The sequence below is a fragment of the Urocampus carinirostris genome, chromosome 17, assembly GCF_059441175.1.
Source record: "Urocampus carinirostris isolate Australia breed hairy pipefish chromosome 17, RoL_Ucar_1.0, whole genome shotgun sequence".
In the NCBI taxonomy this organism is placed as follows: Eukaryota; Metazoa; Chordata; class Actinopteri; order Syngnathiformes; family Syngnathidae; genus Urocampus; species Urocampus carinirostris.
This window is the reverse complement of record NC_142365.1, coordinates 16,632,000-16,646,370: the sequence shown is the minus strand read 5'-3', so window position 1 is coordinate 16,646,370 and position 14,371 is coordinate 16,632,000. Positions and strand designations below refer to the sequence as shown.

Genomic DNA, 14,371 nt, shown 5'->3' with positions numbered 1-14,371 from the left:
ATTTAAACGTGGTCCTTTGAGCCGTTAGTGGTCTGAGCGTCTGTGAAACTTCTGCAAGACTCCTGTTGAACTCTGTGAAATGCCTGCGTTTGATCCTGTTTTATGTTTGGCCTGATTAATTAGATTTTTTTTACCACTGTTTTGTTTGGATTTCAATCCACTTCTGCGACCATCGATCCCCGGATCGAGTGTGCGCGCATTCCTCCTCTCCCTAATAAATTGTGAGTATGTTACGCTGTTGGGTTGTCAATCCTGTTTCCTGCCCTGGTTCTTGACACTAAGGTTAGGTTAAGGGGGTTATGGTGCCAGGTTAAGGGTTAAGGAGTTGGTTTAAGTTAGAGCATTAGGGGTTAAGTGCTGTTTGACTTTTAATAATCCAATGTTTGAATTGTTTTGAAATTAAGTACATTCGTAATGTGTAGCAAATATTCATCCATTCATCCATCCATCAATCCATGAATTTCATTGGATATCTTTGTTAGTCACTCAAAAGTTTACTTAGAGCTCTTGGCAAGTGTCGTAAATAATCATTAGCTGCCCTGTATTAGAAACCCGGTTGCTTACGTAACAAGTCAGTGCTTTTGTGTTTTTTTTTCTTTTTTTTTTTTTTTTACAAAAAGCGAAAAACGCTTTTTGGACAAAAGTAGAGGCCGTTTATGTATGTCCTGTCTTGTTTTCCCTTTTTTCTTTGACAGAACGCTATTTGATTGCAGAAGTATATGACAATCTGACATAAAAGGTTTGGAAGTGGCAAGTTTGAGATTGTCTGGTTATGTAAACAAGCTTCTATTGTCTCCCATTCTCGTGGCCTACTTTTGGCTGGCAGCCGCTTATATTATGCAAACGCTGTCTGGAGGCGGGCACTGCCCTCATTTGCATACGGTCAAGCGGAGGAACGTTAAAGGGGCAGTGTGTAGGATCTGACTAGATGCCGCTGTATTGTGTCATAGACCATTGACCGTACTGTAGTGCTTCTTTGCGCCGCTACTGGCGTGTGGCGCTGTGAGAGATTACCCAGCATCCTAGTTCATGTGTAAACATTCTATACTGTATCTCCAGCGTGCTAAGACATTTTTCTTGTTTAATATCTCGTGCATCCAATCCATATGGTTGATGAAAAGTGTAAAGAAGAGGCGAGCCGTTTCTTTTGAATGAAAGTGGAATAAGAAAGCTTGGTGCGGTTGAGAAAAAGGTTGGATCGCTTTTTTTCGGCCACTTTTTACAACTCTTGATACCCATCTCCCAAAAGTAAGTTAAACTTAACTTTATTTTTATAAAGCATATTATTTTATGAAATGTTTATCTTTTAGTACAAAACAATACAGGTTACGTATACAAGCCTCAACATACTTGTATAAATCTTAAACATACAAAATATAGCACTGAAGCAACTAACGAAGACATTTAACTTACCAACAATTGTTTGTAAGTAGGGCAGCGTCTGTATGTATTGAACTAGATCAAATGGTTTTTATTGTCATTGATATCAACGTTGTGAAACATTCTTTGCAAAACTTTGTTTGGAGTTACCGTAAAAAAAACAAAATCCCCAGGATAAATACCCAGAATAAATATCCATGAAAGGCAAAATCCATAAATAACTCATCGTTAAAAGTGCAGACATGGTACCATGAAAATAAGTCAGTTTTAAAGTAAAATCATTTCCGATAGTCATCATTATTCTATTAGTGTCTTTTGCTAATTAGTGTCAAAAAGTTTTTTTCTTGAAAGGACAGTGTGTATTATTTGACCACTATATGTCACAGCATTGCGCCTCAAAACCAAAAATGAGTCTGAACTTGAGTAGTAGTTGATCTATTTATGTTTATTCTTAAATGAATATTGATTTTTTTTTTTTTAATAAATGAAGTATTTTTCCGTGTATTCTTTCACCACTGATGGGCTTTGAAAAACGGATATTGTCCCTTTCCTCCTGACAACAGTGCCCGGTTAGCTCAGTCGGTAGAGCATGAGACTCTTAATCTCAGGGTCGTGGGTTCGAGCCCCACGTTGGGCGATCCATTTTCTTTATTTTATCTGTTTTCTTTTAAACTCAATACAGAAAAAAATAACCAACCCAATTTCGAACCTTTTGGGAAATTTATTTTTTAATCGTCTGTGACCATTTGAATGATTTCGCAAAGTTTTTTTTTAACAAACAGTGTTAAAAAAACAAACAAAAAAACAAACGATACACAAATGCGTGAACATGGTATCCATTTTTTTCGACTGAGCCGATTGTTGTCGATTCCGGTTGTTTACGGATTAAGGGGACCGTCTGAGCCAATAAGACCGATTCTTGGACAGCTTGTTCCGACTTTTCGGAATACTTAATTCTCTGCATTGAAAGCAAAAAGACGCCAAAACGAATCGAAATGTGAATATCAGAGAAAAGGAGAATTACAAAACTACGGCAGAGGGGCTTTTAAAATGGCCCAACAATTAATAATTGGAATTTTCTTTTTAAAAAGTACTACAACTAACATTTGAGGGTAGTCCTGACGCCAGTCTTGTCCCCGATATTTCTTTTTAATGTCTTTCATTTAATTAACTAAAAAATTGAATTGGAAAAAAATAAATACAATTTGAAAAAAATAACTAGAAACATTTTAAGGTAGGTCTGGTGCCAATCTTGTCTCTGGTATCCCTTTTTGCCACAATTATCTGGATATATTTCATGTTTTAAAACATTTTGCCCGTAGTTTGTATTCTTGCTTGTGCTTTTTATCACTTGTTTTCAGTTCCTACCCACCATAAAATGACATCTCTTGGTCAAATAACACACACTGTCCCTTTAAGAAAAAGCGGCATTGTTTGTAAATATACATATATATATGTATTTTCATTCTGATTGGCTAAACGGAGGAAGATGGTTTCTAATGTTAACAAATGTTATATATATATATATATATATATATATATATATATATATATATATATATATATATATATATATATTACCCTCATACACTTATATGTAATATAATATAATAATATATAATATACAATTTAATATAATCTTCAGTCAAAACATATCAATATAAAACACTTTGACCCAGGAGATGTCGATACTATACTCACATATGAGAATTTTTTCAAAAGGAAATGTAACTAGAATTCCAATTATGGGATTATGCAATTAAATTACGGGTACAAAGTTTTTGTTTAATTTCATTCAACACTTAAAGTACAGTAATCCCTTGCTGTATCACGATTAACCTATCGCAGTTTTTATCCGTATTTTCATTCTGATTGGCTAAACGGAGGAAGATGGTTTCTAATGCCAACAAAGTTGGACCTCTCCACCTGCTAAACCTGCTCAGGAACCTCAGGAGCCAAATACGCGTCTTTGGTGCTCCAAAGTGGCTCGCTGGTAATTTTTCATAAATGTTTGATAACGGATAAATGTATAGTTTCTGTAGGACAGAACAATAACGTCCACATGATGGTGGCAAAGTTTAATGTCAAGAAAATTCCATCATGTAATCCTTAAAGTTGTGCAATGAAAGAGCAGGATTATTTTTAAAATTAGAGAATGTAGAAACTTTTATTTTAAATGAGTACTTCAGCCTGTAAATTGTTTTTTTTCTATAGTAATAAATAATTAGATTAAGAAAGGTTTCTACCAGGAACAACCTGTTTTTCCCACAGAGTTAAGAAAGGATATTTAATCTTCATTGGAAAAAAACCCATGGTATTCGAAAGCCGGCCTGGAAACCAGGTAACAGGACACCCTACGACAATTGTATACGCTTATTTAGAAGACGGTCTTTTCTCAAAAGAGGATTTTAAACAGTAGTCGGAAAAAAAACATCCGGTCTCCTGTTATTAAAGCGATGAAGTCTGTGGGAAATCGTTTTAAGCCTTTGAGCAAACCTGCCATTGATTAAGCTTACACGTGTCTTTGTTTTGCAAATCCCAAATAACGCTCGCGTCTCTTGTGTCTCTAGCTTCACTTGTTTGGGATCAAGGAACTGTCGTGGTATTGTATCTGGTTGATATTTGATATTTTTCACACCAATTCAGAGCACAAAGAGGCTATTGCAGAAATATCATCGAAGAACAGACTTTTATCAAATGGATCACGGGGAAATTCATCTTCTCGTTTATCGTAAATCAAAGAAAAATATCGGAAAATCAAGACTACAGTGATATCCAGACAAGTTTTTACTCAAATGGGTTTGAGGAATCGTGGTATTATAGCTTTATCTCGTAGTCGATATTTTTCACACAATATCAGAGAAAGAAGAGGCTATTGAATAACGATCTTTAAAGAGCTTGACTTTCTTTAAAAGGACTTTAACAAATGGTGAAATTCGTCCCCTCGTTTATCGTAAATCGGAGAAAGATATCGCAAAAATCATGACTACGTTAATATCCCGACCAATTATTACTCAAATGAACTAGAGGAATTGCTGCTGTATCATATTTGAATCTCCTCCTTCAGTTTTTCTAGTTGGTCCACACCCTAAAGTGGGTCCCGGACCTTTGCCTTGGCAAAATTATGCTAAGGAGAAAGAAACATTAATGCCCTGCTCAATCGCTTCTACCTCTTATACCTATTTAGACATGTTTGGGAGGGACCACATCTCATTTCATCGTGATTTTGCTGGTTTTATTCCCTTTTACTGCCCATAAGAATGTGTCCCCCAAAAATAGTGATAAGGGGAGAAAAATGTGGAAAACCATGACAACAATTGAGTCGAAGAAGGAAACGTTTACAAAATGCGAAAATGCTGTGCGAGTGTATGCCTTTGAGGAGCTGTTACAAGACACAGTAAAAAATGTTGAATTCTTAGCTTTTTACCAGTATATTAATCTTTGTTAAATAACTGTCGGTGTGTTTGTACCCTCTTTATTAATATTTCAAATGTATTTTAGTATGTGGCTATTCTAAAGAGGTTGCACGTAGATGACTTTTTTTGATTAACTTTATTTTGAAAAATAAGACATTGCACCTTGATGTATTTCATTTTCTTATTTTGATTGCACTTTTTTTTTAAAAACAGACGTTGCACGATGATCTCATTTATTTTGTTAACTCGTCTGCACTTTATTTTGAAAAGCAATCGATGCTTGCTGGCTTCTTTCATGCAGTTATCGCGATTGCGCTTTGGTTTGAAAAGCAGACGTTGGATGTTGATGTCTTTTATGTGGTTGACTCGTTTTTGGGGAAAATCAGACTGCACGTTGATATTTTTCATTTAATTAACTCGATGAGTCTTATTTTGAAAAGCAGACATTACTTTTGAATTTCCTTTTTTAAATTATCTCTTTTGCGCTTTAGTATGAAATACAGACATTGCCCGTTGATGTCTTGCATTTGGTTAACTCGACTGTGCTTTATTTTGAAAAGCACATGTTACTCATTGATTTCTTTCATTCAGTTATCTTGATTGCGCTTCATTTTAAAAAGCAGACGTCGCTCATTGAGGTCTCTTCCTCTCCCGATTCGAGTTTTACTACGTGAAACGGGCTTCCAAGTTTATTTTCTCTATTTTTTTTTTACGATTTTATTCTGAACTGCAGCAGAGGCACTTTTCCACTCGTTTGGCCTTATTTGCCGTTTACGAGTTTTCTTTCACTAAACTCCTTTTTTTTAATTACTGTTCCTTCACTCTCCCTTTTATGGGCTTTTTTTTCACGTATCTAAGTTGTTGTGTGAAGGTTTTCTAAATTGTGGCTGCGAGCGAGAGTGTGCAGATTAATAGGACACAAACACTATTAAAATGTTAATTCTGAAAACAATAAAAGTGGCCTTGATTAATGACACTCCGGCGCGCATAAATTACTCCGATTCGTTTGATATCGTTACGATCGTCGGCAGAGACGGTGACGTCATTAAAATGCTGGGAAGTGTTTTGGGATTTTCTATGGAAGTAGTAGCACCATTTGATCGTGTCTCCTCTCCACCCCTCTGTGTTTACAACTTATTTGGATTTTCTGTAAAAGTAGTAGCACAATTTGATCATGTCTCCTCCTTACTTATCTGAAATTAGAATATATTATCTTTCAATAGAAGTAGCATGACTTGGTTGTGTCTCCCCTCTACCTTGCTGCAATTCGAATATATTTAGATCTTCTGCAGCATTCGTCGTACAATTTAGTCAGGTTTCTTCTAGAACTCTTCATAATGTGTGTGCGGCACTAGACAGCATGGTTAATATAAGAATAAAAGCATGTATACTCTTTGTTAGATATATTCCAATTTTATATAAAAGTAAGCGCACAACTTGGTTGTGTCTCCTCCCTACCACCTCACAATGTGTGTGAGGCACAGGAGAGCTTTCCTTATACGGGATTCAAAGCATTTATATTCATCATTAGAACATGTTTGGATCTTCTATAGAAATAGTAGCACAACTGGGTTGTGTCTCCTCTCCACCTCTTTGTAATGTGCCCTAGGCATTGGAGCGCTCTTCCTCTATAAGATTCTGAGCTTTTACGTTACTCATGAGAATATAGTTGGATTATTTATAAAAGGGGTAGAACAACTTATTTGTGGCTCCTCTCGACCTCTTAGCCGTGTATGAGAAGCACCGGAAAGCTCAGCTAATATAAAACTCCAACTTTTCGTGTTTCTAATTATAATATACCGTATCTTAACTTTCTACAGAAGTGGTAGCACAACTTAGTTGAGTCTCCTCAATACCACTTCACAAAGTGTGTGAGGCACAGGAGAGCTCAGCATCCATAATATTCTGAGCATTTATGTACTTCATTAGAATAGATTTAAATTTCTATAGAAGTAATGGCACAATTTGGTCGTGTCTCCTCTTTACCTCTTCATAATTGGCACAAGACGCTAGAGAGCTTAGCTTGTTAAAATAATTCAAGGTATTTATCTATTGTATTAGAATAAAATTGGATTTTCCATAAAATTACTTGCAAAAATTGGTTGTAACTCCTCTCTACCGCTTCATAATATGCGCGAGGCATCAGAGAGCTCAGCCAAGTTAATATTGGAAGGATTCATGTACCTCATTAGAATAGATTTTGATTTTCTATAGAAGTAGTAGCACATCTAAGAGCTCAGCCACTATAATGTACAAAGAACTTATGTTTCTCATCAGAACAGATATATATTTTCTGTGGAAAGAGTAGCACAACTTGGTCATGTCTCCTCTTGACCTCTTCATAATGCGTGTCAGGCACTAATATAGTTTTTCAAACATTTATTTTTCTCATCTGAATATGTTTTAATGTTCTATAAAAGTAGTAGCACAATATGGTCGCATCTCCTCTCTAGCTCTCTGTAATGTGCGCGGGACACCAGAGAGCTTCTAAATACAGACAGTAGTTAAAATAAATTAAGATTCAAAGCATTTATGATACTGATATTGTATTTTCTATCGAAGTATTGCCACAATATGGTCGTGTCTCCTCTTGACCTCTTAATAATGTGCGAAATGGACTAAGAGCGCTCGGCTATCATAAGATAATAAGCATTTATGTTTTTCATTAGGATATATTTCAATTTTCTAAAGAAGTAGTAGCACAACTTGATCGTGACGCCTCCCCACCGCTTCGTATTCCGTGCTTGGTTCAACACTGACTGGAAAAATACAAATTCCGGTGGGAATGCGAAAGATTCTCACACGTTTGTCGACAGGTCTGCCTCGGCTCGTCCACTGTGGCCAAAACACACGAAAACATCTTCCCACGCGTTTAACTTTGGCGGACGGATCATATTTGTGGACAAGTGCGGGATGTGAGGCAGCAAGGGGGGGCCCCTGGGGGCCGTTTTTTTTCCTCAGATTTTGGCGTCAAGTGTTTGTTTTCGCATGTTTGACGTGTCGGCTGCAGTGATAATTGCAGCGCGGACGACCGCTTGGGACAGGAACTATGGAGCATGGGGGGAGGGTGTGTGCAGACTACGGCCAGCGGGCCACATGCGGCCCGTCAGGCTTTTTACATCCGGCCCGCCAAACAGAAACACTCAAAGTTTAATGACAATATATATATAAGAGCAATATATATATATATATATATGATATACACGAGAAAATACGCTACAAATGCACGACAAGACAAATAACATACATGACAAAATAAATAACAAATGAAACAACAAATGAAACAACAAATGAATCCATATTGTTATCATTACTTATAACTTAAGTCCCCCCCCAATTTTTTGTTTCCTCTAGATCACAGGTGTCAAACAGGTGGCCCGCGGGCCAGATCAGGCCCGCTAAGGGATTGAATCCGGCGAGACAACACTTAAGAGAAGCGCAAGAGAAAAACAAGCTGCAGGTTGAAATATGTCAACTTGATGTTGCCAAAGCCAGGTGCATCTCACAAAGACACTTTACTTGTATCTCTCTCTCTCTCTCTCTCTCTCTCTCAACCCTTTTCTCCCACTCTGTCTCTTTCACTCTCTGTGTCTCTCTTTTTCTCTTTCTTTGTTGCTCTTTGTCTCTTTCTCTCTGTGTCTTTTAACCTCTTTGGCTCTAACTTCCTTCTCTCTCTCTCTCTCTCTTCATACCCTTTGCGCTTTCTTTTCTCTTTTCTCTCCTTCTCTCTTTCTATTTCTCTTTGGATTTCTTTCTTCCTCTCCCTTTCTTTTACCCCTCTCTCACGACTTTTTATCTTTTGTTTCTCATGCTCTCTCCCTCTCTTTTTCTTTCTTTGTCCCGCCCTCTCTCTTTTTCCATCCCTCTTTTTCTTATTTCTTTATCTCTCTTTTACTTTCTCTTTAATCTACTAGTCCGGCCCCCGACAGAATGTTTGTTCTATCGTGTGGCCCCCGAGTTAAAATGAGTTTGACACCCTGCTCTAGATGATGTGAATGAGCGGCTGAGTGTGTTGTTTCGGTGGGAAATGTGACACTTGAAAAAATCGTTTTTCAGTGGAGACCCCTACGTTTACTGTAGCCTTCAATTTTATGTACCATCATTAAAGAGAAAATGTAAATAAAAATATTTTAAAATGAACAAAATAAAGACATTATACATGATAAAGTACAAGACAAAATAAACGACAAAAAGCGCAAGAAAATGAGAAAAACACGGCAAAGGACATTAAAAATGAAAAAATATCAAAGAAAATGCATGCATAAATGAAGAAAATTGCATGTATGTCGTCGATAGAGGTATGCGATTTATTGACAGGGTTTCTACAATTTAAGGCAAGTTCAATTGAAGACTTTTTAAGCCTTTTTTTTAAGCCTTTTGAAGTCAAATTTAAGACCAAGTCGACAAAACAAAACCACAATGGAAACAAAAAAAAAACAGAAACACAATAGTTTCTAAATTATAGAAATAAATAGATGTACACTTTCCCACATTCCAAAGTAAACGTTTCTGTCCCAAGTTGCTATTTGTATTGTGGACAGACCTAAGACATGTGTCCGACCGAAACCACATCACCGTTTTGATAGTTCCAACATTGCGGTCACACCAGGTTGGCACCAAAATATATCAGTATATTATTTAAAAGGGGGCAGCACGGCGGCGCAGTGGTTAGCGCTTGTGCGGCACAGTTCATGTCATGGGAACCTGTCGTGGGTTCAAATCCAGCTCCAGACTTCCTGTGCGGAGTTTGTATGTTCTCCCCGTGCTTGCGTGGGTTTCCTCCGGGCACTCCGGTTTCCTCCCACGTTCCAAAAACATGCATTTCAGGTGAATTGGCCGGTCCAAATTGTCCCTAGGTGTGAATGAGCGAATGAGTTGTCTGTCCCTGTGTGCCCTGCGATTGGCTGGCAACCAGTTCAGGGTGTCCCCTGCCCACTGCCCGGAGATGGCTGGGATGGGCTCCAGTCCCCCCGCGACCCTAATGAGGATAAGCGGTACGGCTGATGAGATGAGATGAGATATTATTTAAAAGGACTATTGAGATCGTTCTAGTTTTATATATGTATATATTTACTTGATGTGCCCACAATTTTAAGACGTTCAAACTGGATTTAAGACAATTTAATACCAATTAAGGCCTTATTTTTAGAATAATGAATTCAATGCCGTTTAAGACTTTTCAAGGATCTGCGGGAGCCCTGATTGATGTGTTCATTTATTTCCATTCCATATCTTTGCATATATTCATTTCTGTGTACATTTCTACAAATGGCAGGATTGGTCCTCCATACCTGGCGACATTTCCAATCCGTGGTAAAGGCACGGAAAAGTAGAAGAAAAACGTTAAAGTCAAGAGAGGCCTCTTCGTGCATGAGCGCCTGGAAAAAAAATGCGAGCGAGAGCTCTCTCGCACGGTTGGCAAGACAACGCAGTTGGCGAGAGGACGATGCCGAGGTTGTGAGAACTGACACATTCTTTCTGGAACTACAAGAATAGATTAGCTCGTTTCCGATCCAATTGGGTCGGGTCAGCTTTTTTATCCTAGCGACCATTCAACCGTTTTCAAATAAATATATAAATGTAATTTTAAAGGGACAGTGTGTAATATTTGTCCACCAGCTGTAAAACTTTGAGAGCCACCCAGCACAAGGAAGAATAGAAACTTAAGAGACTCAAAGTGATCAAACCGCCACATTTTGCTTCTCTTTTTTTTGCCCAGCCTACTGCCATGAAAGAAAAAGGTGAAAAGGGCCAAAAGGGAACAAAGGTAGAAGAAAAGAGAAAACAAAGGAAAAAAGAAAGGGAAAAAAAACAAAAGTATAAACGAGAAAAAAGGAAAAAAATGTAAAAAGAAAAGAGCAAAAAGAAACAAACACGGAAAAAGGTTAAAAAAAGAAAAAAAGGAAAGAAAAAGGAAAAAGGAAAAAATGGAAAAGAGAAAAAAAACTAAAGAAAGAAAGAAAAAAAACAAGCAAATTAAAAGAAGGAAACAATTATTGGAAAAAATAAAAAGGAAAAGGAAAAGAAACAAGAGACTAAAAAGAAACAAAAGAGAAAAAGTAAGAAAAGCTTAAAGGAAATAGAGGAAAAAAATTGAAAAGAAAAACAAGGCAAAGGGGAAAAAAAGAAAGAAAGAACATAAAAAAAAGATAAAAATTCCACACCGCGCTGTATTTTTAGCATGGATTTGGCCCTTTCTTACGCCTGGCAGGCAGGATGCAGCAGCAGGCCAGGTAAGGAGAGGTGTTAAAAATGAGCCTGTCAGTCGTGACTCAGGCATTAACCTATGGAGTGACCTAGCGCACTGGATGAGAGAGAGAAGGGTTGCAATGGAGGAGAAAAGTATTGATCCCAGGACAACAGTATCAATCCAAGTACTTAATTAGTATTGTTAAAAGCGATATTTGGACCGATCCACCCTCTCCTACAAAGGAGACGCGAGACGGCAGCTAACGGCAGCGCTAGCCCTCGTTAGCCCACAAACAAGTCACGTTTCCGATGACGGAAATCACGAGCCTTTGCAGCTGTCGGCTAGCTTTAGGCTAGCCGTTTGCTAGCCGGCGATATCCGCCGTAAAGGTTTATGAAGCCATTACGTGACAATGTGTCTCTGTGACCACGAGGCGCAATTAAGCGCAACGAGTGTCGCGCTCTGAAATGAAAAGCACCGTGTTTGCAGCGATAGCAGGAGGATGGAGAGTGACGTTTTTAATATGGAACTTTTTGCTACTTGCTAGCGCATAATGCAGTTAATTAAGTCGGCAAGATAAGGACAGAAAAAAATTGTGAACCCTACTACCAGGCACTGACGAGATTGGTTTCATACAGAGACAAACACAATTTAGGTCAGGCATGTCAAAGATGAGGCTCGCAGGCCTGATCCGGCACCTTGCATTATTTAAACCGGCCCGCCGTAAATTTCTGAGTATGTCAGAAAAAGAAGTTAGTCTCTAGGTCATCCTATCTCATCTCATTAGCTGTACCGCTTATCCTCAGTAGGGTCGCGGGGGTGCTGGAGCCCATCCCAGCAATCATCGGGCAGTGGGCAGGGGACACCCTGAACTGGTTGCCAGCCAATCGCAGGGCACACGGGGACAGACAACTCACTCGCTCATTCACACCTAGGGACAATTTGGACCGGCCGATTAACCTGAAATGCATGTCTTTGGAATGTGGGAGGAAACCGGAGTGCCCGAAGGAAACCCACGCAAGCACGGGGAGAACATACAAACTCCGCACAGTAAGTCTGGTAGCTGGATTTGAACCCACACAGGAGGTTCCCAAGACCTTAGAACTGTGCCGCCCGCACACGCGCTAACCACTGCGCTGCCGTGCTGCCCTCTCTAGGTCATTTCTATTGAAATACATGTTGTTGTTTTTCTTAATGCAAACTAAATGCTTCCTCTGGACGCTAGAGGACAGTGTTGAGTTTGTATAGTGTGGTGAGTTGGTTAAGGTTTAAATCAGCATTCACTAAACTGATAAATAATCCATTCAACAGATTCAATGCAACAACAGTAAAATATTTTTTGCCATTGTTTTTGAATAAATGTGTTTAATAATAATTTGTAATATTTTTTAGTAATGTATAATAGAGCTTAAATAACGGGAGTACAGAGAGATGGGCATTTTTTATACAGAACTTCTTGCTACTTGCTAGCTCATTGTGCAGTTCATTTAGGGGCAAGATAAAGAGAGATTTTTTTTTTAAAAACACATTCAATCCTAAAACAGGGCGCTTGAGAGTTCAAATGAGATTGGTTTTAAATTTGAGACAAACCAGGTGAAGGTAGACTCTTAAAACGCATACATATGTCACAGACCAAAAATAGCAATGCTAGCTTTCTGGGTAAGATAAAAAAATAGCTCATGCTGAGGTTTTTGAGTTTTTCCTTGCTTTCATATAGGTTTTAGGGGATGGAGTCATAATAGACAGTAGTTTGCAACAGTCTGTAGTCTGTGCAGCCCTTTGAGACTCCTTGTGATTAAGGGCGTCACAAATAAACACGAATTCAAAAAAGATGGGTTTCACATTAAGGCGACCACAATACAGGTCATATATACAAAGAATCCTATACAAAAGCCTCAATGGAGAATAAGTCTTGTCTTTTTTACAGACAGAAAAGGAATATGCTAGTTTTCAACATAAAAGAATCTAGTTTTTGGTTTAAATCGCAGCTGGTTTCCGGCATATGAGAAAGAGACACTTAGGAGACACAAAAATGAGACTTGTTGTTGACTTGCTAGCGCATTCTGCAGTTAATTAACACGGAGCAAGATAAACAAGTTCAAAGAGATTGTCTCAATTTAAACCCCCAAAAGATTTAGGGAGAATCTAAAACGCTGGTATAAGAAGGTGACAATTGTTTTAGGGTTGAAAATAAATGAGGTTACTGGCTAGCACATTATGGAGTTAATTAACGCGGGCAAGATGAAGTCAGAAAATAAAACGGTAAAGCCAGGCACTCGACGACAAGCACCACAACAAAGACTATCGAAATCTTGTTTGCCGAGATCGGCGTGCAGACGAAATCTCAAACCGCGAGACCAAAACAACCATGGCGGATCTGCCTGACGAAAAGTTTGGAGTGCGATAAATCTTTGTTAAGATTTGTTTAACTCATTGGTACTATATATGACCTTAGTTCGTTCTTGAAATGATAACAGTCATCAAAATAATCATAATCACGTAATGCCTAAAATCCCGTGGGAATTAAAGCCAGGCGTTGTTGAAAGACTCCTACGTAATTTTTCCCGTAAAACTTGCTAATTAATGTAGCCTGACAGATGAGTCATTGGGATGATTTAACCTTTGGCCTGAATATAAAACTGCAGCCTCTTCCGTCATATGATGGAAACGGAGAGGAAATAATACGTCACGCTCCATAAAGCGGCACTCGATATATTTTCCCAGTCGGTATCCTCGGGGCTCGGATCGTTGTACGTCAGATGTCCGACACTCAGTCGCCGTGACTCGTCTTAAGCTGCTTACGTTCTCTGCCGTCACGGCGTCAGGAAAAAACGATATGCAATTGGCTGGACTACTTCCCACTAGGGCTGCAACGATTAGTTTACGTTGTCTACAAAAATCCAGAACAGAAATAGTCGCCGATGAAATTCATTGTTGAATATTGTTGACGGACACATTTTACCACCAGAGAAAGGCGTCTTACATCAATAAAATCGCTCCTGAGAGTCCCTCATGCGGAATAGCATCTCTGTCTGAGGCGGTGACATAAACATACAGAAATGACAGCGTCAAAATTGAGTACATGTACAAAAACATCGAAAGTTGAAGAACATTTCAGCCAGGATACCGAAAGATTTTATACATTTGACTATAATGGATTTTGTACGATCAAATACAAATCATATTTAATGCAAAAGATATTCACTGGCTGGGCTGTGGGGCAGGTCATTGCAACCTAGTGGAGGATGATGTTTACAGAAAACGGCAAGAACTGGGACAAAGGGCTGATATGATAATCAGCGCTTCCCGACGCAAGAGGGGCCTTTGTGACGCAGGGACGCTCGGGGTCCAGACATCAAATCGAGGAGGTGGAGCCCAGGTAGGGA

General features: G+C 38.6%; 1 protein-coding gene and 1 non-coding gene across 3 annotated transcripts in view; one reads left to right on the top strand and one right to left on the bottom strand.

Moving 5' to 3' along the window:
• Window positions 1-14,371, bottom strand: part of LOC148349370 (cell adhesion molecule 2-like) — a 196,279-nt gene that overhangs the window by 152,698 nt on the left and 29,210 nt on the right. The window lies entirely within an intron of this gene.
• Window positions 1,945-2,017, top strand: trnak-cuu (transfer RNA lysine (anticodon CUU)). Its single transcript has one exon. It is a non-coding gene; the product is annotated as a tRNA-Lys (tRNA).